At 36.2% G+C, this 24,341-nt stretch overlaps 1 pseudogene; it reads right to left on the bottom strand.

Moving 5' to 3' along the window:
* Positions 1–3,444: 3,444 nt before the first annotated feature.
* Positions 3,445–24,067, bottom strand: LOC131906303 (bifunctional phosphoribosylaminoimidazole carboxylase/phosphoribosylaminoimidazole succinocarboxamide synthetase-like; annotated as a pseudogene).
* Between the last annotated feature and the right edge of the window lie 274 nt (positions 24,068–24,341).

Here is a 24,341-nt window from a genome sequence, read left to right as displayed (position 1 = left end):
AGGGATGAATAGTGGCACTTCCATCTTTGGGATAACCAAGAACTGTCTAATAGGACTTAAGGCTCATTCATTAGAAGACAATTCATGACTGATACTGTAAGTAAAACCACCCACCCATAGCTTTGAGGATCTGGACACCCCAGGAGAACTTACTACTATCATTTGCCTAAACTAGTATAATTTCTAACTGCATTCTACCTACTTATCCTTATACAAACAGATGAGTATACTTGTCACCCTTACCAAAGAAGTTTCCTTTTTCAGCATAAAGAAATCATGCATAAATCAATAGTTATTCAAAACACAGAGAACTACAAATGATAGGGCTCCCACCCCTAATTGATACTTCAACAATAGTATAGGCCCTATACCTGAAGTTCATGGAACTTTGCAAAAAGGATCATAGAAAGATTGTAAAATCCAGAGTACTGGATGGCTGCTATGAGAGAATGTCTTCTGTATATGTCAGGGAATCTACACCCATGAAATATCAATAATATATTTGCTTAAACATAAACTTCACAGGTACATTACCATTTGATGTGCTATCTTGGTTATGGAAAATGTTGCAGCTCCTCAACCCTAAATGAACAGCTACAGATAATGACTATTGAGAGATGGATCATTATTTCCCAGAATCAAGTGATCTGATAGGTTTTCCAATCTCAAATGAATATCCTAAAATATACACATACAAGCGACATTAAGTGGTCTCAGCAGGCTGTATTGTATGCACGTATGTAGATATATTTAATTTAATAATAAACAAAAGGGGGCATTAATTTGGGAGGATTTCAGGAGATGGGGAAGTCAGTGGAGAAAAGGATATAGAAATGATACAAATACAATACACATGTAGAATATTCTCAAAAAATAATTATACAAAATGTTTTTAAACTGAAACAGAAGAAAAAGGTCAGGGTAATTGGAAATAATGTATTTCAAGCTCTCAAAGACAACTCCATATCCAGTCAAACTATCACAAGTGAATATTAAGAAAACAATATTCTCTGTGGTAAAATGGAGGCTTACAGCACACATTTCCACCAAGCCAGCTCTAAAGAAGCACTTGACAGACTTGCTAAGAATGAAGAAACAGGTAATTATATGATGCAAATCTAAAATGTAATCATGAAAAGCAGGTCAGCCATTAAAATGGAAATAAACAAAAAAGGGACAAAGAATTAAACAAAGAGTTCTTTTTTAAAATGTAAACAGGAGAAAAAAATCTACTAACTAAGTTAACCAAATTACAGGTACGAGCCAAATTATTGGAAACAGAGATAAAACGAGTCACAGAAAGATATCCGTGAAATTAAAAACAATATTTTTGCACCTCTCGATAATTGTTATAATAAAATTGGAGAAACAAGAGAAATTTCTAGAAGTACATGGCCTACGAAAATTAAAACAAAACCAGATATTCACTTTTAGAATCAAACTATATAACCTCTCATCATATGCAAAAAAAATCACCTTCAGTTTTAATAAACACTCTATGACAAGTTCTGAAATATTAAAACCATGAGAAAGAAACAAGGTAAACACTTCTGGATAGAAGCATAGATGAGGATGCTCTGAATAGGACTCTAGCTGTTCAGTGACAACTAACAGTTGAGACTTCCTAAATTAAAAAGCCGTATAGCAAAGGAAACAAACAGTTAATACCACACAAAGACAGAGCTTGCAGAACGGATCAAAATCTTTGCTAGTTAAACATCTGACAGACAATTAACATCTAGAATATAAATAAAAGAAAAAAACTTAAACAAGAGTGTTTTATATCCCCTTCCTTAGTAGGCCCTCCCCGTGGCGCTTTAGAAACTTCCCGATCTTGGTGGCTATTCCAAATGAAACACACACATCAAAAGTTTCAGAGCTGACATTCACAGATGATAGAGAACCAAAGAAGTGGTGGCACTTGCCTGTGTCTGGGATACCTCACTCAGGGTTTTTTTTTTTTTCCCTAACTTTCTTCAATGTACTTACAATGTTCACAATTCAACTTTAAACAAAAATAGGTTGAATAAAATTGCATCATAAATATGTATTGTGTTTTCATTATCTATCCATTAGCTTATGGATATCTAGAATGTATCCAATAGTTATTGGGGTATTATGAATAGAGATGTAATGAACATTTATGAAAAAGTAACTCTTTAGTAGGATATAAATTCCTTAGGGCATATCTCCAGAAATGGGGCACCTGGGTTATATTGGAGACCTAGTTTACGTTTTGAGGAACATCTACACTAGTTTCTAAAGTGCTGCTCCAGCTCACACTCTCATCCTAAGTGAAAAGTGTACCCTTTCCCCACATCCATGACAACACTGTTTTTATAATCTCAGCCATTATAACTAAAGTAAGATGAAATCTTCATAGAGTTTTAATTTGGATTTCCATGATGGCTAGGAATTTTGAACACTTGTAAATATATTTATTAGCTATTTATGTTTTGCATTTGAAAGCACATTGCTATTCAGTCCCTAGGTTATTCTTGAGCTGAGTTGTGTGTCTGATTATTTAGTTTGCATTGAGTTCTTTGTATATACCAGACTTTAAGCCTATTTCAGATATATAGCTATCAAAAAGTTTTTTTACCATTCTGAGGCTGGCTTTTTATTCAGTTGATGGTGTTTTTGCTGACCAGAAACTTTTTTTTTAGAGATTCATGTAATAACATTTTCTTAGATAAGGACTGAGAATTTATATACAATGTGATAAGAGATGAGAGGAATACTTTGCTTTTATCATATATAATATAAGCATTTCTATTTTCAAACTTGAGCTATAGAAAATCAAATAGTAAATACAGCTTTATAGCAGCCCATGATTAGCATTTAGAAATGATACCTTGTTTCAAACAAAAGTTATTTTTCTTTTAAATTAAGTGTATATGTTTGTGTGTGTCTATGTTTGTGTATTTTTATGTGACTGCAGGTTCATAAGAAAGCAAGAGACATTGGATTCCCTGAATTAGGAGTAGAGACACACAACATTCATGCAGGGAACCAAACTCTACTCCTTTGCAAGAGAGAAATACTTACTTTAAACTGCTGAGACACATCTTTAGTGTTACATACCTAACAACGACCATACAGGGAATGAAATATAATTGAACAGTGTTATACTAATCTTACTACCTATAAAGATTTGTTTTATACAGGTTCTCACTACATAGTCCAGGGTGGCCTTGAACTTAATGGGATCCTGCTATCTCTGCCTCTCAAGTTCTGGAATTACAGGCACATACTACCATGAGATCTAAAACTCAATAACAACAACTACCAACGGACTATCTGTCAAACCCCAAATCTACAGAAGTATTTACTCGTTTGTAAATTTAATTTGTGTTCTCTGATGGAAAATCATCTTGTTTGATTTGTTTTTATATCCACACTAGGAATCTGTAACTTTTCTTCTAAAAATTAAAAATTAATCTCTTATAAGCTATATTCTTTGATTTTCTTGTCAGCCTGCTCTAAGGACAGCTACCCGTTCAACATGCTTGCTTGCTGTTCAGCTCATACCAAATGGTTGTCTAACCCAAATATCAGTGCAGGAAACTAAACTGATAATTTTAGGGAAAGTATATTGAACATCCAAGACAACAGGGTGATTGAAAAGATGATCACATATTCTGAGCACCCCAGTCTGGTGTGATGGGAGGTCAGCTGATAACTAGATGTGTAGGATTACCAGGCATCATGGGGCCCAAGAAATTGTTTCTGCCTGCCACTGCCACAAATACAATAGGAATGACATCTTCTTAATATTCTGCTTTAATCCTCAAGGTTTCATCAGGTTCTCTGTGGGCAATTGTTACTCAAGGTTCACATGGGGTCCCAAAATTTCTGCAAACCTCATTGTATTTTTCATAGTGACCAAGACAAGAAGTTGAACTCATCAATACTGTGACCATACAATGACTTATTTCAGAAGCAACTCTCTCTGCAACCCACTCAAAGTTTATCTTTATCATCTGGAGTCCCTCCAGTGTCACTGTTTTGAGGTCATGATAGGACTGTCATTCTGCTGTCTCAGATCTGATAAGTAGAATATCAAGGAATCATTATCAGTAGGTTCAACAACAACAATCTCTTTGTTAGTAGTTACATCAACACCAAATTTAATCTTCATATCAGCCAGTGTACAGTTCTGGAGCAGTCAGGAGTTCTCCGATATTTCAAAAGTACTGGACAACATGACTCATACTCCGAGACCACTGTGGATCATTACTGGCATCTTCCTTAAAGAGTGTCTCTACTTTCAGTGAGTAAAACTTGCATCCTTCCTTTCCAGAAGGATTTCTTTTAAGAACCAGTTGAATTCTTTGGCACACCTGTTCAATTGGCATCATTTCACACTGGGGTGCAATGAAAGCTGGCTCTCCACACTTCCTGGTGAAAACAGTTTTGATACATGCTCCTTGTAACAACTGAAAGATACAGCTGGTAGATTTATTGGAGTTGGCAGATTTGCCTTTCAGGTGGTTCCTTCTACATGCATTTCCTGCGATAATTCTGCCCTGGGACTGCAAGAGGATTCTTCCTGGATAATCTAATGATTCATGTACTTTTTTTGTCTTGCCCTCAGAGTTGTCTACTGATGTTCCACAACTCATCTGTAGTGTTGTCCCGAGTGGGCAGAGAGTGTAAATACAGCAGGAAAGAAAGGCTGCTACTCTTGACTACAGAAGCTGTTGAATTTGAGAGTGCTAATCTGTCAGTTCATCTTATTCTATGTGATGTTAGATTCCTAGTCAGAAAATCCTTACCTGTGGTGAAAGTTCAGGTGACTTTAGTTTTTCTTCTGGAAAATGAGTCTCATGTAAAATGACCTTGATTCACTTGGAGTGGAGTTTTATGTAGAGTGAGAGATAAAGATCTAGTTTCATTGTTCTTCATGTTAGGTATCCAGTCTTGCCAGCACTAATTGTTGAAGATGCTATCTGTTCTCCAATGTGTCTTTTTAGAAAATCTGGCTGCTATAGGATGTGGGCTTCCATGTGAGTCTTTAATTCTATTCCATTGATCAATGTGTCTGTTTCATTTTCAGTACCATGTGTTTTTATTGCTTATTATAATTAGAAATCAGAGATGATTGTAACTCAAGCAATTTATTTAATGTGGGATTGTTTTGACTATCTAGAGTTCTTTGTGCTGTAGTTCTCTTTTGTAAATCCTAATTTTCATTTCTGTGTTTCACTTCTAACTCAAGGAGAAGTTGGGAAATTAGGAAGGGATATTAAATGTGACATGCTTCACTATACAGATGATATAGGTAAAACAAAAGTATAGCAGAAGAATATTAGATGTGGAAAAATGTAAGCAAGGAGGGACATTGTTAGATGGGAGTGGTAGGTCAGGTGATGAGAAATAGGGTTAACATAAAGAATGAATATATAAGAAAGCCATATGGCAACCTACTAATAAATATAATTATGAAAGACAATAGAACAAATGTGATGTAAAAAAATAAATGGGGAGTAGTCATATAGAGGATTATAGTTTGAAGCTAGGTCATGTGGATGATGGGATGGGGGAACAAAATGGGTAAGAAGTGTTTTACTAAAGATTAAGGATGTATGAAAATACACTATGGAAAACCACTAGTTAGTGAACTAATTTCAAGTTTGTTTGTTTTTTTTAAAGGGAATCAAAATACATGTAGACAGCATGGTTGAAAAGAATTGCTTCCAGAAGACACGGTGATTAAAGAAAAACCACAGTGGCATGCATGAGATGCAAGTTTTTACAACAGAGTTCAGGATTCAGAAAATTAAATTTCCCTAAATTTTATTTATAATGTGCTATATTTATGGTGTTTCAAGACATTGTCCTAATTCTAGATAAAACAGCAATATTTTAATTCACTAAAAATTCTGATAAGAACTCTTGTCACCAAGAGAAGGAAATTGATTTGATCGGCTTATTTATTATTCCTCATGGAAATTCTATTTCTTCTAGTTAACACATGAATCACAGGGAAAGAATATGCCATTTACTGGCTATGTCTAAATTTGCAAAGTTATCAGCTGAAGCTAACATTAAGTGATGGGCATCCTTAATTTAATTGTGATCTTTCCTGCCACTTGATAAATGATAAAAGGAGGCAAGAAGCAAAAATCAGTAGCATCAGAGTTTATTATTAGGTTAATGAAATGTCCCTTTTTATTGACAATTTTTAGAGCATCTCTTCCACTTTGTCAAAACCCTAATTCTTATTCTCAGAGAGTTCTACATGAAGAGAGTTTTCTGTAACACACAATAGCTATTCAAGAAGAAAAAGAAATCACGAAACTTTGATCTCCAAATATCCATGGGAACATCTAGTCCAGTACCATTAGTTTGCAGTTGATGAGATTAAACTCAGTTAGAAAGGAAGAGACTTCTCCAAATATTGCCTCTCTGTTCCTCATTTCATCAGGTTAATGGGATTTATACATTGATTACATATACACAATCCACAGACTTGGAGAAACTAGGTAACAAGGAGGACCCTAGAGGGACAGGCATGAATCACCGTAGGAAGGGGAAATAGATATGATCTCCTATATAAATGGACGGGGGAAGGGATGGGCATGGGAACATGAGGGAAGTAGATGGTCAAATGGGAGAAGGATGGAAAGGGAGAACAATGAAAGATATATCTTGATAGAAGGAGCCATTGTGGGGTTAGGGAGAAATGTGGTGCTAGAGAAATCCCCATAGATGACCCCAGCTAAGACTGCTAGCAATATTGGAGAGGGTGCCTGAACTGGCCTTCTCCTGTAATCATGTTGGTGACTTTAATTGTCATCATAGAACTTTTTTTTTTTTTTTGGTTTTTCGAGACAGGGTTTCTCTGTGTAGCTTTGCACCTTTCCTGGGACTCACTTGGTAGCCCAGGCTGGCCTCGAACTCACAGAGATCCACCTGGCTCTGCTTCCCGAGTGCTGGGATTAAAGGCATGCGCCACCACCGCCCGGCTGTCATCATAGAACTTTTATCCTGTAACTGATAGAAGCAAATGCAGAGATCAACATACAGTCATATATTATATATCTTAATAAAATTTGCCTGAAGATCAAAGGACAGAACAAACCACTAGATTAAACATAGAAACCAAGCAGTGGTGGCACACACCTTTATTTCTAGCACTTGAGAGGCAGACATCCATCTGGATCTCTGTGAGTTCAAAGTCACCCTGAACTACATGAGATTGACTCAGTCTAGGAGAAAAACAGAGCCAGGCAGTGGTGGCACACACTTTTAATCCAAGCACTTGAGATCTCATGCTTTTGCTTGGGAAACACGCATGCCTTTAATCCCAGAACTAAGAAGGACGTAGTACGGCAGGGCAGAGAAAGGTATATTAGGCCTGAGGAGACAGGAACTAAAGCCTTTTCAGGTTGAGGAGTCCTAGAGGTAAGACGTGGCAGTGGTTTCTTCCGTTGTCTCTCTGAGTTTTCAGCATTTACCCCAATATCTGGCTCCAAGTTTTTTATTGAAAGACCAATTAGAGTTCATGTCACATCCACAGCCAAGTATTAGGCTGAGCTTCTGGAGTCCAGATGGAGAGAGGGAGGAGGGATTTTATGAGTAAGGTGAGGAGGTCAAGATCATGACAGGGAAACCCACAGAGACAGTTGACCCAAGCCAGTGGGAGCACAAGGACTCTGGGCTGACAGCTGGGGAGCCTTCATGGGACCTAATAGGACCTTTGAATGTGGGTGACAATTGTATGATTTGGTCTGTTTGTGGGGCCCCAGGCAGTATGATCAAGATTTATTCCTAGAGCCCATTCCCTATGATGGGATACCTTGCTCAGCCTTGATGCAGTGGGGAGGGGCTTGGTCCTGCTTCAACTTGATATGCCAGGCTTTTTTGACTCCCCATGGGAGGTTTTACCCTCTGTGAGGAGTGAATGCAGGGTGGGGTACAGGGAGCAGAAGAGTAGGGGGAGGGGGAACTGTGGTTAGTACATAAAATGAAAAAATAAATAAATAAAAAATAAACAAAAAAAAACCCCCCACACTTCATTGATAATAAAGGGACAATTCCAAATTTTATGAGTTTGTTGTAAATAATGGACCTTTTTGGGGTAAAATTTCGAGAAGATTAGTCTATGGTAGCTTTCTACACTTAGGAAATAAGTGGTTATAAAATGCATAAATAAATTTCACTGAAAAAATTGATACAATTCATTTCACTTTATCCTACCTGCATTCAAAGGTGAATCAAAAGCAAGTGGATTATACAATGCAAACAAGCTTAATCAATTGCAAAAGAATATCTTGATCTTATAAAATCTCACAGAGATTATACGATGTACCAGCAGCAGCAGATTAATGAACCAAGGAGGAAATAAAGGAGAAAAAAAGAGATAAAAATGGCAACAAAAATCTCAAGAAATGGACAAAAACACATTTTGATGTTAAAAGCAATCCTGAGAGGAAACTTTACAACACAAAGTACCTGCATTTAAAAAGTTGGAGGAAACATAAGTAGATGAACTAAAGATAATCTTCCAGAGTTTGGAAACATGAGAACAAACCAAATCTGAAAACAGAAGATGGAAAGAACTTTTAAAAAGAAAGAAAAATGAAATCAAAACAAAAATTCAAATAATACAAAGATTCAATGATCCTAGAAGATAATTCTTTCAAAAGAGAGAAAAGATTGGCAAATTCATAGTTGAATTACCCCCAAGAAAGGAAAGGAACACCTAAACTAATAAAATGAGAAATGAATAAATAACCATTGCAATACACACCATGAAATTCAGAAAATCATAAAGTAAACTTTAAAAACTTCAAGTATATTAAAATGAAAAATCCAAAGGGAATAGTTCAGTTTCTAGATATGTCTCAAGCACTGAAGTTAAGTCAAGGAAAGGTCTTAAGTAGACCCTTAAGAACTAAGGAGATTAAAACAGTAATTAAGAACTTCTAACTAAATTAGTGCAAACATTCTCAACAAAATAATTACAAATCTTAGAGAATACAGGTATTCTTCAAAAAGTTGTCCATCATGATCAAGTTGGCTTTATTCTGGAGATCCAAGAACATTTCAACACATGTAAGCCCATAAAAGTAATATATAATGTAAATGGACTCAAAATATAAATCAAATAATCATCACAATAGATGCTGAAAAAAAAAAACTTTGACAAAAATCTAACAAGTCTTCATGACAAAAGTCCTATAGAGAATAGGACTTGAAGGAACATACGTTATTGTAATACAGGCTATACATAAGAAATCCTGCACCAACATTATCCTAAATAAAAAAAAACCTTGAAGCAATTCCTTTAAAATCAGGAATATGACAGGGCTGTTCACTTTGCCTATTCTTTCTCAATAGAAAATATGAAGCCCTAGTTGGAGCAGTAAGACAAGAGAAGGGAATCAAACAAATACAAGTAAAAAAGAAGTCAAATTATTGCAATTTGTAGATATTTTAATATTATACATAAGAGATTCCAAAGACTCCATCAAAAAATTAGACATGATCAAAATTTTCAACAAATGACAAGATACAAGATTAACTTTTAGAAAGGATTAGTTTTTCCATACAGCAGTAACAAACTGGCTTACAAAAATCCTGGAAACATTTCTAGTCAACAGACTCACCAGACATAGAATAGAATATTTCAACGACAGGGTAAAAGGTCATTTCATGGAAAACCTTTAAACCCTAATGAAAGAATGCCAGGAAAGGCAATTTCTACAAGTCGGGCAGCCATGAGGTTAGCTGGGTTGTCCTCCATTCTGAGTCTGAAAGTTCAAATTTCTTTACTTTTTCTCCCTTTCTTTCCTCCCTCCCTCCCTCCCTCCCTCCCTCCCTCCTTCCCTCACTCACTCACTCACTTTCTCACTCCCTCCTTTCCTTCCTTCCTTCCTTCCTTCATCTATCTATCTATCTATCTATCTATCTATCTATCTATCTCTATCTATCTATCTATCTATCTATCTATCTATCTATCTATCTATCTACCTAACTATCTAACTATCTATCTATCTATCTTGTTTCTTTCCACCAAATAAACTTTGACACTTTGGGATTCCTTACCTTTCCATAAACATTCCCTCCTCATCACTTGTCTGCTCAACATTCATCCTTCATGTCAGCATAAACGGCATGCTCCCGCACCACTTTTCCCCAGCACTCTCCTCCTCCTTCATGCAACTGCTGACATTACAACTTGCCTGTCCTAGATTATTGTTTTTAAACTTTAACAAAATTGTCATCAGTTCCCTTTGAGTCTGTTCTTAAATTCCTTTATTAATAAGACTTCATTAACAATTCCTTTATTAATAAGACATAAACACATCCTTGATTTCTTCGGTTTCAGCAAGGACAAATATGGGACACACATCCAAATTCTGTTAACATATTTGGTGACACCTTGGGATATTACAGAAGTATTTCTGAAGACAAAACAGACAACTACTTTTATCTTTCTTGCCTTGGAATTATGACCCGCTTGCAGGGAACTGCCTACCTGAAAGAAATAACCTTTCTTTTTTTATTAAGAAATTTTTTATTCATTTTACATACCAATCACAGATTTCCCCTCTTCCCTCCTCCAGCCCCTTCAGCCTCCTCCCAGAAAAAAAAAAAACACCCCTCATTCCCTCCTACAAGAAAGTAAGGCCTTCCATTGGGAGTCAGCAGAGCCTGGTACATTCAGTAGAGGCATGTCCAAGCCCTTCCCTCTGCCTAAAGGCTGTGTGAGGTGTCCTCCCACAGGCTTTAAAGGGCCAGTTCATGCCTAGTCCAGTCCCATGGAGGCTCCACAGGTGTTGGTCTAAATTTCATGAGTTCCCTCTAGTTTGGTTTGGTTGTCTCTGTAGGTTTCACCATCATGATCTTGATGCCCCTTGCTCATAGAATCCCTCTTCTCTCTCTTCCAATGGACTTCTGGATTAGACTTAAAAAAAAAAAAAGAAAAAAAACACTGATAACAGCTTATGTTGGAGGGCATATGGAGCAAGGGGAACACTTCTCCACTATTGGTGGGAGTCCAAACTTCTATAGTCACTTTGGAAATCAGTACAGTAGTTTCTCAGAAAATTGGGAATTTGTCTACCTCAAGATCCAGCTATACCACTTTTGGGCATATACCCAAGGAATGTTCAATCATACCATAAGGACACATATTCAACTATGTTCACAGCAGCATTATTAATAATAGCCAGAACCTGGAAACAACTTAGATGCCCCTCAATTGAAGAATGGATTAAGAAAATGTTGTGTATATACACAATGGAGAACTACTCAGCAGTAAAAAACAATAACCATCATGAAATTTACAGGCAAATGGGTGAAACTATAAAACATCATCCTGAGTGAGGTAACAGACTCAGAAGGTATAAACATGGTATGTACTCGCTCATAAGTGGATACTAGATGTAAAGCATAGCTCCAGAGAAACTAGATAACAAGGAGGACCCTAATAGAGATGCATGGATCTCCCTGGGAAGGACAAATAGATGAGATCTCCTGAGTAAATTAAGGGTAATGAGGGGCAATAGAGGGTAGGGGATGGGGGAATGAGAACATAAGGGAAGGGGAAGGTTGAGCTGGAAGAGAAATGGAGTGGGAGAGCAATGAAAGAGATACCATGACAGAGGGAGACATCATGGGGATAGGAAGAAACCTGGTGCTAGGGAAGTTCCCAGGAATCCACAAGGATGACCCCAGCAATTGTGGAGAGGGTGCCTGAACTGTCTTACCTCAGTAATTAGATCAGTTAATACCCTAACTGTCATCATAGAGCCTTTCTCCAGTAACTGATAGAAGCAGATGCAGAGATCCACAGCCAAACACCAGGCCAAGATTCAGGAGCCTCTTTCTTAAAATGCCTCCCTTTCTTGGATTCTTTTTTTGTTTATCTCTTGCTGACTGATCCATGAGATAAAGAGCTAAATGATGCTATAATGAACTCTCTGCTATCTCTGGGAAAAGTATTCTCCCTTATTTCCATTCCCACTGGAGTTCCTTCAGAAAAAAGCCGGTGGGGGGGGGGGTACTGGATCAGATTTGGGGGAAGGGAGGGAAACAGAGAGGTTTGGGGTGATTTGGTCCTAGACCACATTGGATCCAGTCAGTTGCTTTTCTGAGTGGTTAAAAGCAGCACCCATGGCTACCAAGGTTTGAAATCATTGTTAACTATATGTAATGAGTTGGTTTTTATGGGACTTAAGTTTCTGAGAACATGGAGAATCTGTGGATTTGTCTGATCACAGTCCACACCAAATCTTACCAATGTCATTCTCCTTCCCAATTCCTCCATATACTCCCAGAGCAATAGCACCACCTATGGGTACTGGGTACCACAATATATTCATCCTATTTATTTCATGAGCTTCTTTTGCAGCAACAGCCCAGACCTTGGAGATGTGGTGGGAGAGCTAAATGAGATCCTCACTCCATCACTTAGTGTTCACAGTCACAGTTTGTGATAAGATAATTGGGATTCCCTTCCCTGCTTTGAGACCACGGAATTCCTTCTGTTTCTTTGCTTTGATATATTGGAACAACTTAACTGAGGAAAATGTCTTCTGCTATATCCATGCTAAGTTAACTGTGTGCTGCGTTGTTGTTGTAAACAACATTTAATCTATGAGATGAGCAGATCACACGGGGACTCACTTTCTTACAGGGAATGGGCTTACTTTATCATGAAGTTCAACACACCACAGGCGGAAAGTAACCATGTGACTTTGTCATCATTTGTCTGGTCATTTCATCAAAACAGAAGCAACTGTATAAATTGGTTGCCATCTAAACTAGTGATGCCCACAATATGGCCATAGACTTGGTCACCATCTTCGTTAATGACATCATCAAGATGACAATAACCATGTAAACTCACTGCAATCTTTGCTAAGGCAACCATAAGACTTAAACATAAATTATATTACCTACAAAACATCCCAGTCATACTGAATCTTCAAGGGTCACAAAAGATGAAAAGGTGGGGATTTCTTGCACCAGAAGCATTAAGTCATAAGTCCTAATTCTCTTCCCCAATCCCACCCCCGTCCTTTTTTCCCCACCTCTCTGGATACATAATGTGATCTTGGAAATGGAAGATCCAAATGAACTTTACTACTATGTGATAAGGCTGATGCATTTCTCATATCAAACTAAGGGTATAATATCAGACCTCCATGATAAACTTTGCTTTATTGTGAATTCATTGTTTTGAATGATACATTTATTGGCTTCTAAAGGGACTTGCAGTTTCATGTGCCTCCAGCACAAGTAAAGAAGGAAGCTGACAATTTGAGATGGCGAGACCTGAGAAATTCAGGTGAATTTGCAGCAACAGCGTCCTATACTTCAAAAGCACAGATATTAACCTGGAGCCAAAGGATAGACTGCCAGGTGGTAAACAAGCTAATGCCAATAAGCATCTGCAACACACGAGATGGGATCAACTCGCAGAGTGGTGGGGGGCCAGGCAGAGATGTGGGCTCTGCTGTCCGCTCTTTCTAGAAGGATCTATGTGTCCATTTCTCAACAACTGAAGAGGAATTGCTCCATACTTGTATGCTTCCATTTCTATTCCATCATGCTCTGGGGACCCCTGCTTTTGTTTCAGTTTCTAGTTGTGGAGATAAAGACAGGCTAAAGACACCATGGCTTTCAGAGTTCCTTTGTAAGTTTTATTGTGCTTTCTGTGTTCATTTTTCTGTAAATATAAGAACTTAATTTCCCAGTTTGGCTGTCTTAATCCAAGAATCCCATCTGGTAACCTTATTTACATGAGAAATATACCCTGTATTTATCCTGTCTGCTTCATATCTAGACTATGAAATATATTGTGGAATGATAATAGATTTTAGGAAAAGGCTCCAAGGGAATGATTATATATTGGAAGATGTTGGAAGTTCAACCCACAGGGTCCAAAACTCTCGAGCTATATAATCATTAGAATTTGGCCAATTTCACTGATATGTGAATTTCAATGTTTACTACAGAGACTTTCTTTTTGAAAGTGAGTCAGGAACAGGAATAATAAGATAAACCAGGTTAGATACAGGAAAATTCATTTAAGTTACAGTATATTAGTCATCTAGAGTCAAATTGGTCAGAGCAGATATACTAATAGATTCACTTTCATAGTTGCTAATGAAGCAGAACAAGACACAGGGAACTCAGGTCTCTGTGGGTAAGATCAACTAGTGTCACGGACCTCTCCTTTCTTCATGGTCCATTTCCAGGGAAGGAGGAAGAAATGAGAGACAAATATGAGAGGATGCTCTGGAAGAGAAGACAAAGGAAATTTGTCTACATGTTCCTTTGTTTTACAGGACAACACGACATTCCTAGCCTGAATCAGTTCAACTAGGATCTCAAAACAAAACAACAACAATAAAAAAAAATTCCAGATGCTTTTCTGCACTCAAATGTAGCCTAAAATTAGACCAGAAGACAAAACATAGCCTGTTCTTGGGAATATCAGAGTATCACATTAGTCTACAGCTTGATCTCTTTATAAGAGGGAAGGTTCTTGTCGAATTTTTCAGGTCACCTGCCTCCACTTGCAGGCAATTGCAAACTAGTTTTAAGTACAGGCTTCAGAGGGTTATCCTTCAAAATCAACTGTTCTGTTTCTTATGGAATTCTCAGGGAACAGACACTGTCTCTTGTTAATCCCCAGATGACAAGACATCTGCACAAGTATTCGGGGAATGAGGATAGGTAGGTGCTTTCATTCCAGCCTGTCAACACTGGATTCAACAGCAAGTCTCCTGTCCCATGTATACTACTTGGATTTTCCCTCTCTTTTAGTCATTTAAGAAAAAAAAACCTGTTCTCTTCAGTGGTACAGAGTAGCAAGTAACTCTTGTGTGTACATTACACTGGCAAACTGCCATCTGCTTTTTGAGCTTACTGAGAAGCAGCTCTGGAGATGGGATTTGGTTCTCTTACTTTAGGCCAGCATGTTTGCCTCACAGTGTCCTCAAATGCCCTCTTCCCGAGTGAGGAGAGCCCCCTGACTCTGTGCCAGGGAAAAGGAGAACAACCATATTGTCTAAAAGTAGAGGCATTGTACATTTGGTCATTGAGATGCTCATCCATGGAGAAGATTGAGAGGACCCTCTGACTAAAACAGATTTCAGAAACTCACCAAACAGTAACTTCTGTATGACAATTTTAAGAGGAGTCCCTAGGTTGATTTCTGCTGAGTTGAATAAACAGCAGTTTAAATGTGTTTTGTTTTGTAATTGCTGTTTCTCTCTATTTACAAATCTGCTTCTTACATTCATTCAAAAGTGAGAGTATGGCTATGGCAGTGGATTTTTTTGCACTGTATAATGCAAAATAAAACAAGATTTACTTTTTAAAAAATAATGTTTAATTGTAACTTACAAAGCTCCACCATTTATTATGTACCTATCTGTACTTTGGATTGAACTTTTTTTTTAATAACATGGTATTGTACAGTATTATCCTTCAAGCTAAACAAGGGCCATCTTCATGCTATTAGCTGTGTCTGCTTACAAATGCCTACCACAGCTGGGCTTGCTGACTCTTGACAGTCCCTCATAAAAAGAATGGTTTACAGGGTCATTGGACCCTAACCTGAGTATCCAGCCACTTATGTATCATTTTGCTTTAACCACATATGGCCTTGTGATCTTGGGGAGGAGCTGAATACATATTCTGGAGAAGAGTAGGAAGAGCAGTCTCTGTGAGGAAGCCACTATTCATTCTGCAGGAGGACTTTCCAATGCAGCTGCCTTTGAATCATCTATGTTCCTTTCCATAACACCTTGTCCATGACCTACAAGTAAGCTAAATAAAATCCTTGATTCCCCAGATGTAACTTTGGTGGAATCAAACTTTGGTTTGTCATGGGACTTTATGAGGAGAGGGGCAGTCATTGCTCACTTTCCCATTGGGAAAAAATTATCACAACAGATGGTAATATTTTAAATGTTATTATGGCCAATATTATTAGCAGAAGTGAACTAGGATTTAGTGAAATAAATGTTAGAAGGATGGAAGAATGGACATTTTTGTAGTTAAGAAGGATTTATGTATCAAGAATGAGGTGGCTGTCTGATTTTTCAGAATGAGAAGGAAAGGTGGATGTAATAAACAAGGTACTAAGGTCTGAGGAGTCATGAAAGGAATGTAAATAGTGAAAGTAGAGATGATATGTACGTTTTATAATTTTAAGGTCAATGTTCAACACACTGATATTAAATCTCTACTAAAAACAACTGAGTTATTGATTTGCTCTTGATATCAGTTACAAGAACTGGATTAAAGAACAAAGTGGATGTGAAGTCAAGTCTTATTTGAAAGTGCTTGGTTATGGTCCAAGCTTTGTTTAAATATGACACAGTAGTTAAAAACATCACTCTGATGTGACTGACCTTCTGGACATTTAATAGCCATTCTTGAGGGCCTATACTAATGTGGTTAGAATAAATATATGCTTAATATGTTCTCCATGCTATCTAAAGCCAATGAGTACCCAATGATAGATACCTCTCAAAAGGTCCCCTAGCTGTGAAAAGTCACCTGTCCTCCTGTTCAAAGTGGAGCTGGAGAACCCACTGGGTATACTTGAACTGGTGTATATTTTACAAAGTAAAATGATGGCAAATGAGTAAAAATTTCCTCAGTTTTTCTAAGGGAAATGATGGACAAGCCCAGCATTCAGCTTATTCTAAGAATATGAAATAACTAGCAAAAAGAAGACCACAGGAGCCACAGGTTCTTTTGATGCTCAAGAGAGCCCTGAGGAATAGATGCTCTACCAACCTTTACAGTATAATAGTAAATAATTAGTTTTGGTCATCTGCATTCTATTAAACCCTCAACAGGAAAGTTCAGTCAAAAATTAAATAGTTGTTATGTTTCTTTAACTATCTATAGAATCATATCCCACAGACAATGGAAATATTATTAAGGCAGTTATTTCTCACTAATAATTTTTTTTCATGATGAGGCAAATGTTGCACAGATATAGGACATCACGACTTTGGCTTGGTTCAATATCACAGTGCTTGCCTGAATCAAAAAAAAAAAAAAAACCACAGATTTGCCAATGTTTTACCCTTAAACATGAATAAGGGTTAAATTCCTTTTCTCTTTCCCTCTTTAGACCCCATCTAGAAGAGACAGACCCACACTTTAACTTTATCAACTTAACCAGATGTAAAAGTGCCTGAAAGTACACTTTGTAAACATATATAGTGCCCAACTGCCTTCCACACAGTTATCCTTAAACATATAGATAAATGTAGCTTACACCCCTCTTAAAGAAGCTTCTTTGTTTGGTAGTAGATGGAGGTTACTACAGAGAATCACAACTGGTCAAAAGTGCAGAGAATTAGTGATTATGGGGTGTCTGTTCCCAAAAAGGATATCTGTAACACAATCCACACACTCAAGTCTCAGACAAAATCTTGGAGAAGTAGACTTAAAGTTCATAAGAACAAGATGACTAAGAGGACTTCCAACAAATCATATCTTATAAAAATGATAGGTATGTTCACTCCCATGAATGTTCAACAATATGTTTTCCTGGAAAAGATCTGTACAAGTCAACATTCAACTTTATAGAGAGGAAATCCCTGTCCCTAGGCAAAAAGATACAGGTAGTCTCCTGTTGCATTGCTGAAGGAGATAGAATCAGTTCATTCAGAGCAAATCCCATTTTCCAGTTATCTATAGCAAAGTTGTAAGCTGTTTAGTCAAGTACATATGGATTGCACTAATTAGAATTAGTATATATAGTGAGAGAGGACATGAATTTGAAAAAGAAGTGTGGTTGTGAGAGTGGGAACATGGAAGGACATGGAGGAGTGAGGAAGGGGTGTTTATAGTGAAAATATACTTTATAAATTTTTAAAGAAATATTTTCAAAATTTTTGAGACTATAATATAGTTACATCATTTCCCCTATTGACTTCCTTCCCTCAGACCCTCCCATCTATCACTCTCCTTATTAACTAAAAGAGTGGAGGCATGCAGACATGACAAAAATCTACATTTCAGAGGCAAAATGGTACATTGTCTGCAAATGAGCAATATCCCAAATCTAATGATTCATTCAAGAGTTCTCTGCTTCCTAGCATGAGGCTAGAACTCAGGAATTTGCATCATTAAATTAATTTTTTTCTATCTTCAAATAATTTTATATAGCATGATATTAGTTAGTCACAAGTTACCATTTTCTTAAATTAATTATAAAATTAAAAAATTAAAAAAAGGTTAACACAATGAACATTCTTAAATATGAATAATATTTTTGGTTCTGTATCATAAAAGGGTTGCAGATAAGGTACAGAATTTAGGCATAGGAGACCTTTTCTTTATTGTTGATACACTCACATATCCTTTAAGAATTAACACAACACTTCTAAAAGTGAATAAAACAGAATCATATCTCAACCATTAACCCATTTATGTTTGTCTTAGAGAGGAAAAAGAGCCATGGAAGTGTTTATAAACAATAAAGTGAGCATTTGAGCTGCTGTGATTTAAATGGCACAAGGTCCTTTGTTAGGTTTCCTATTAGACGTTTACATCTCATTTGTCTTAGAATGTTAAAATAATTTATAATAATAAAAAAGTGATCTTACTTTAAGATGTCATGAGAACTGAATATCTTTCATAATTTCTTTCAGTTATAAGATATATCAGAATCTAATTTTATTAGCTTTTATACTAAAGTATGATAAATTTCATAATTCATAAAACATTGAGCTGACTACAGAAAAATTCTTCTTGTCTATATTCGAACAGTATGATATGCCCTCTCATTTTTTCTACAGAAAGATTAGAGTCCAGATATGAATTGGTTTATTTTATGACTAAATGACCTTTCCTAATAAACAAATGAATGAGGGACAATAAAATACCCCAAATACTTTCCAACATTTCTACACATATATTTATTATTTTCTATTAAAATGAATCTCTGTTCAATTTACCAACAGTTTATTAGTAAATGTCAGTGAACTGTAATGATTTTGTTGTGAATATATCTGAATAAAAGCATTTAACAATAAAAAGTTTGGAAATTAGAGATAATATAAATAATTGCTTTGTTAATAAATATTTTTCTTGAATTCTTAAGTTTTTCTAATTTTTTCATTTTTTTAAATTTTATAATTAATTTAATTTTACATGTCAGCCACGGATTCCCCTGTCCTCTCCACCACTGGCCTCCCCCAATTCCACCCCTCATTCCAACCTCCTCCAAGGCAAGGACTCCCCTGGGGATTCAGCTCAGCCTGGTGTTAAGTATTTTAGATATCTTTATAAAATATACAGTTCAAACTTTACATTTAATTATTTTCAAACATGAAAAGAAACATTCCTATTTGAAAGTAACAAAGATTACCACACAGAAATCATTTGTTGGTATATCTCTTTAGTTCCAACCTAACGCAACATAAACTTCCTCTTTTTAGTGGTTTGAAATAAAATGTCTACCATAGCATCAGAAGTTTGAATACTTGGTCCCCAGTTTATGGAACTGCTTGGGTAGGTTTAGGAGGTATGACCTTACTGGAGGAACTATGTCACTGAGGTGAGCATTGACTAATCAGTTTGGATCTCTGTTTTCTACTTGTCATTCTAGATGTAACTATTACTGTTCCAGCTGCCATGCCTACTTGCTGCCACACTTCCGAGCAATGACACTTCTGGACTTCTATCCCTTGGATCTAAAAGCACAAATAAACCCTTCTTTCCATTAATTGTATTGTTTTATCATCATAATAAAAAATAACTAATATTGAAGTTGGAACTGAGAAAGGGGGCCTTGACTATTGATCATCCTTCTCTTTATTCCAGTGAAAATCTGACCTCTCCTTAATGAAGTAAATATCCTAAACAATTGTAGTATATTTTCCATCAAAAGCCTTGGGGATAACATTAACTTTGACAGTGTCTTTTCCCCTTGCAACTGTACATGTTGTTTTGTTTTGTTTTCTGTCCCATTTGCTCTTACTCGTTGTAAATCTGCCAAAGTATTACTAATAACCCTTGAGTCTATATTAGGCTATTTTCATATCTCCTTAACCAAATAAATTATTCCAATATTTGTAATATTATCTTCAGATAAATTCTTACAGCAAAGGCAAATGATAGCTACATTCTTTAATAAAATATCACAAGAACAGACTCTAGTCTAGTTGCTAATATTATTCCCCTCTGAAACCTCTTGTGCTGGGCCTGCACAATCTACAGGTCTCTTGTGGATTTCCAAGCCTCCACCCTGGAAAATTGAGCACTATACATACTTCAGTGGCCATTATCCTGACCTTGGATCTTCTCAAGCCTTTTGGAGCATCCACTCTCAATATTACACACTTGTTCTTCACCATCCAGGGACATTAGATTGGACTCTCATGTTTTATCTGATCTGAAGGTTGTTCAGTATCAACCCACTGGGGACCTGAAGCTGTACATCAGTAACCATCATTCTCAGTTGTCTTCATGACCAGTGTCAGTACCAGGGCCATTTAATTCCTCACCATTATCTATTTCTTCAAGATCAACGATATTATGCACTCAAAAATGACTGTGTATTGCAATACTTTTCTGCTGTGGTTTAAGGATTTGGACTTGTATGCATCAGAAAAAGAGACACTGAAACATCTTCTCAATAGCATCACCATCCCTGAGAGTACCATGAACAGTGGGTAGTCCAGAGTGTCTGTCCACCTAAGCTTCCAACTTAGGAAAAACAGCAACAATAACCAAAGCTGATGAAAATGTTCAAGGAGTAAGGGTCTATCTCAAGCTGGCAGCTGAAATTAGCTGTGTTATCCACTCATGAGTTATGTGGTCATTGAATTTTTCTTCCTATTTTCAGAGAGACACTGAGGTCAAGCAATATGTGACATCTAGGCTCTGAAAGATAATTGTATGAGACTTCAGAAGTGAAGTGTGGTTTGGTTTAGAACCCCAAGGTGTTTGAGATGTCAGAACTATGAGATACCTGACAAGGAAATCTTCATACAGGGAGTCCTAAAGAGAGAAGTATGTCACAGGAATCAAAGCTAGAAAGGCAGAGCCATTGAAAGACTTTACCTCTATTTTTTCACTATGCTTCCATCACTCCATTTGTGGAATGAGAAGGTATACTCTGTGCCATAGAACATTTGAATATATTTGTATAATTTGCATAGCCAGAAGAAATTTGTTCTAAGCTTATTGATCAAACCATTGAGGGTACCAGACTATAGCTGAAAAGAATAACTGTATGGAGGCTGCAGCCCCAACTATAAGATAAACCATAAAAATTTGAGATTCCAATCTTACCATGGTTTAACTCCCTCCTGAGAAAGCAAGTACCTGTGCTAAAAGAGGAAAGTTGACTTGAAAAAAAGAAAGATAAAATGAACTAGCAAATTCAAGATGCACAAATCCTATTGAAGAAAAAAAAACATAAAAGGCAAAAACAATGTATCTACTCTCAAATAATATAAATCCTGTACTAATGACCACTAATGAAAATGATCTGGAACAATTTTCAGACCAAGGATTCATAGGAATTAGTATAAACATGGTCAAAAAAGACAAATAGAAGAGTGAAATAAGGTAGTCAATCAAAGAAACGAAAGTAGTGTTCAAGTTGCTAAAAAACAAAACAAACAAACAAAAAAAACCCTAAATTGAAACACTATTGGAAATGAAAATCTCAATAATTAAAGTGAAATAATGAGTGGGAAGGCACAGCAACAGATTAGATCACAGTGAAAACTGTCAGTGATTGAAAACAAAATAGGAGAAGTGGTCAATGAGAAATTTAAAACAAAACAAACAAATAAATGAAGAAAAAATCATGGTGGTCATCATACTCCAAAAAAAGGACATACATTTATGAATATATGGGCAGCACAAATTGGACTTAACTTTTCTAGTTGAAAACAAAATAAGGTAGTCAGGAAAGAGGTTGGATCTGGAAGGACTTTGGAGATAGGGGTGAATATGTTTAAAATACATTGTATGAATCTCAAAAAATATTTAAAAAGAAAATGCAAACATTTAAGAAGGAAGAATGAATTTGGAAAGTAGCCAACACCTTTCTTGTGGATAATTACAAAAGTCTGCAATTGAAAATTAATTTTTTGTTTCTAGGCACAGGAAGTTTGTTCAATTATTTAGAACCAGACAGATAGTATTATTGAAAACAGGCCTGTGCAAGGACTGCAAAGGCAGACTTTATTGGGCTCACTTGTTTTGCTAGGACAAACCATCTGAGAATTTTGTTTTTAATTACTTCGTGATAAAAGTTCTAGGGATGCATGAGACATGTCTCACCACATAAAGGCAATATACAATAAGCCATTAGCCAGCATCATACTAAACAGAAAAAAAAAAACCCTAAGCATTTCCAATACAACCAGGAATAAGACAATGATGTATACTCTTTCTATTCCTGTGCAATATAGTTTAACTATATTCCTGTGCAATAAAGTCTAACTGAAATAGTAAGACAACAAATAAGGTACACAAGATATACAAGTAGGAAATAAATAAGTCAAAGTATCCTTATTTGCAGATGGTATAATTGAGTACATAAAAGACTCTAAAGCCTCCACAAGAAAACCTCTAAAGTTGATAAACACCTTCAGTACATTAGCAGTATAAAAATTAATACAAGGAGGGAAACACAAGAACATTGTCATTCACAATAGTCTCAAAATTATCTTGCAATACATCTAACCATAAAGACAAAGACTTATACAATTAAAACCTTATGATGCTGAAGAAATTGTAGGAGATCAGAAGATGGAAAAATTCCCATGCTCATGGACTGGCAGGGTTCATACTGTGAAAATGGATATTCTATAAAAGCAATTTACTGATTAAATAAAATCCCCATCAAAATTCCAATACAATTCTCTACAGAAGTTGACAAATTAGCATTGAAATTCATATGGAAACAGGAAAGATTCAGAATAGCCAAAACAATGCTGATCAATAAAAACACTGCTGGAAGTACTATCATTTGAAATTTCAAGTTATACTACCATAAAAGCAGCATGGTACTGACATTAAAATAGACACATTAATCAATGGAGTAAATTTGAAGACATTCATATGATCACACACGCTTTTAGCCACCTGACTTTTGGCAAAGATACCAAATATATACATTAGAGACAAGATGTCTTCAACAAATGGTGTTGATAAAATTGGATAGCTACACGTAGAATACTGAAACTAGAACTTTGTTTTTCACCACCCAAAAAAATCTTAATGATAAATCAACCATGGACCTTGAGATATGAAACACACAAATTATAAAACTGCAGATAATAAATGACCATGGGGTGCCTGGCTTTAGCCATTATATTTACAATGTAATGATACACCTAAGCATCATAGAATAGGAGCCAGAAAGAGCTTAAAGGCCACTGAACAAAAATACTTACTGCAAGATGCTGTCTGATGTGACAAGTATTCTGGACAAATAAACTCAAACAATATGGGTGAGTGAACAAGATCCGCATAATGACAACACCAATTGAAATGCCTATGTGGATATCATAAGACCTCACCCATAGATAAAGGACTACAGACAGTCAACAGCTGTTGAGAGAAGGTGAATCACTTTTCTACAACAATAAGACCCCTATTAGGGAATTTAATTTAAAATTCTTGGTTCTAAAATACATGTGCAAAAATGAGTAACACTAAATGTACTTGGTATTACCCTTATGTATTTGAATTACCCTTATGTGTATATATATATATATATATATATATATATATATATATATATGTGTGTGTGTGTGTGTGTGTGTGTGTGTGTGTGTATGTATGTATGTATGTATTTATGCACACATATGTGATTTTAAAATATTTTCCACATGTATATGGAAAGGATATACAGACATATTAATTATTTAATATTAAACAAAGTTATCATGAAAGGTGACACAATGCCTTTTCCAGACACCATAGGCTACTCAGGCAGGGAGAACATACTAGTGTTCACTCTAAAAGAAAAGGGCTCTCTTTCCTTCCCATAGTAGCCATCAACCATTAATAACTCCAAATCCAGGGCAGCCTCTCCATAACCCATATTGGAAACTTTTTACTGACTTGATCTTGCACAGATCTTGTGTCAATAACCACAATCAATTTATTTTTAATTTTTTTATCTCCTCTTTTCTCTCTACCATTTTCTTTGGAAGCCATTAAAGACCTTTGCATTTTTATATTTATTTGTCACATCCTTGCTGTGTTTTTCTTTTCTTTCCCAGGCCAGTTCCCTTGATTGATCCCCTCAGGCACCATCAACTCCTTCTGTAATTAAGGAATCACTTGGCTCTTACTTAGAGGCATTAAAGAAGTCA

This window comes from Peromyscus eremicus, chromosome 3 (genome assembly GCF_949786415.1).
Source record: "Peromyscus eremicus chromosome 3, PerEre_H2_v1, whole genome shotgun sequence".
Taxonomy (NCBI): Eukaryota; Metazoa; Chordata; class Mammalia; order Rodentia; family Cricetidae; genus Peromyscus; species Peromyscus eremicus.
This window is presented reverse-complemented; position numbering and strand designations above follow the sequence as displayed.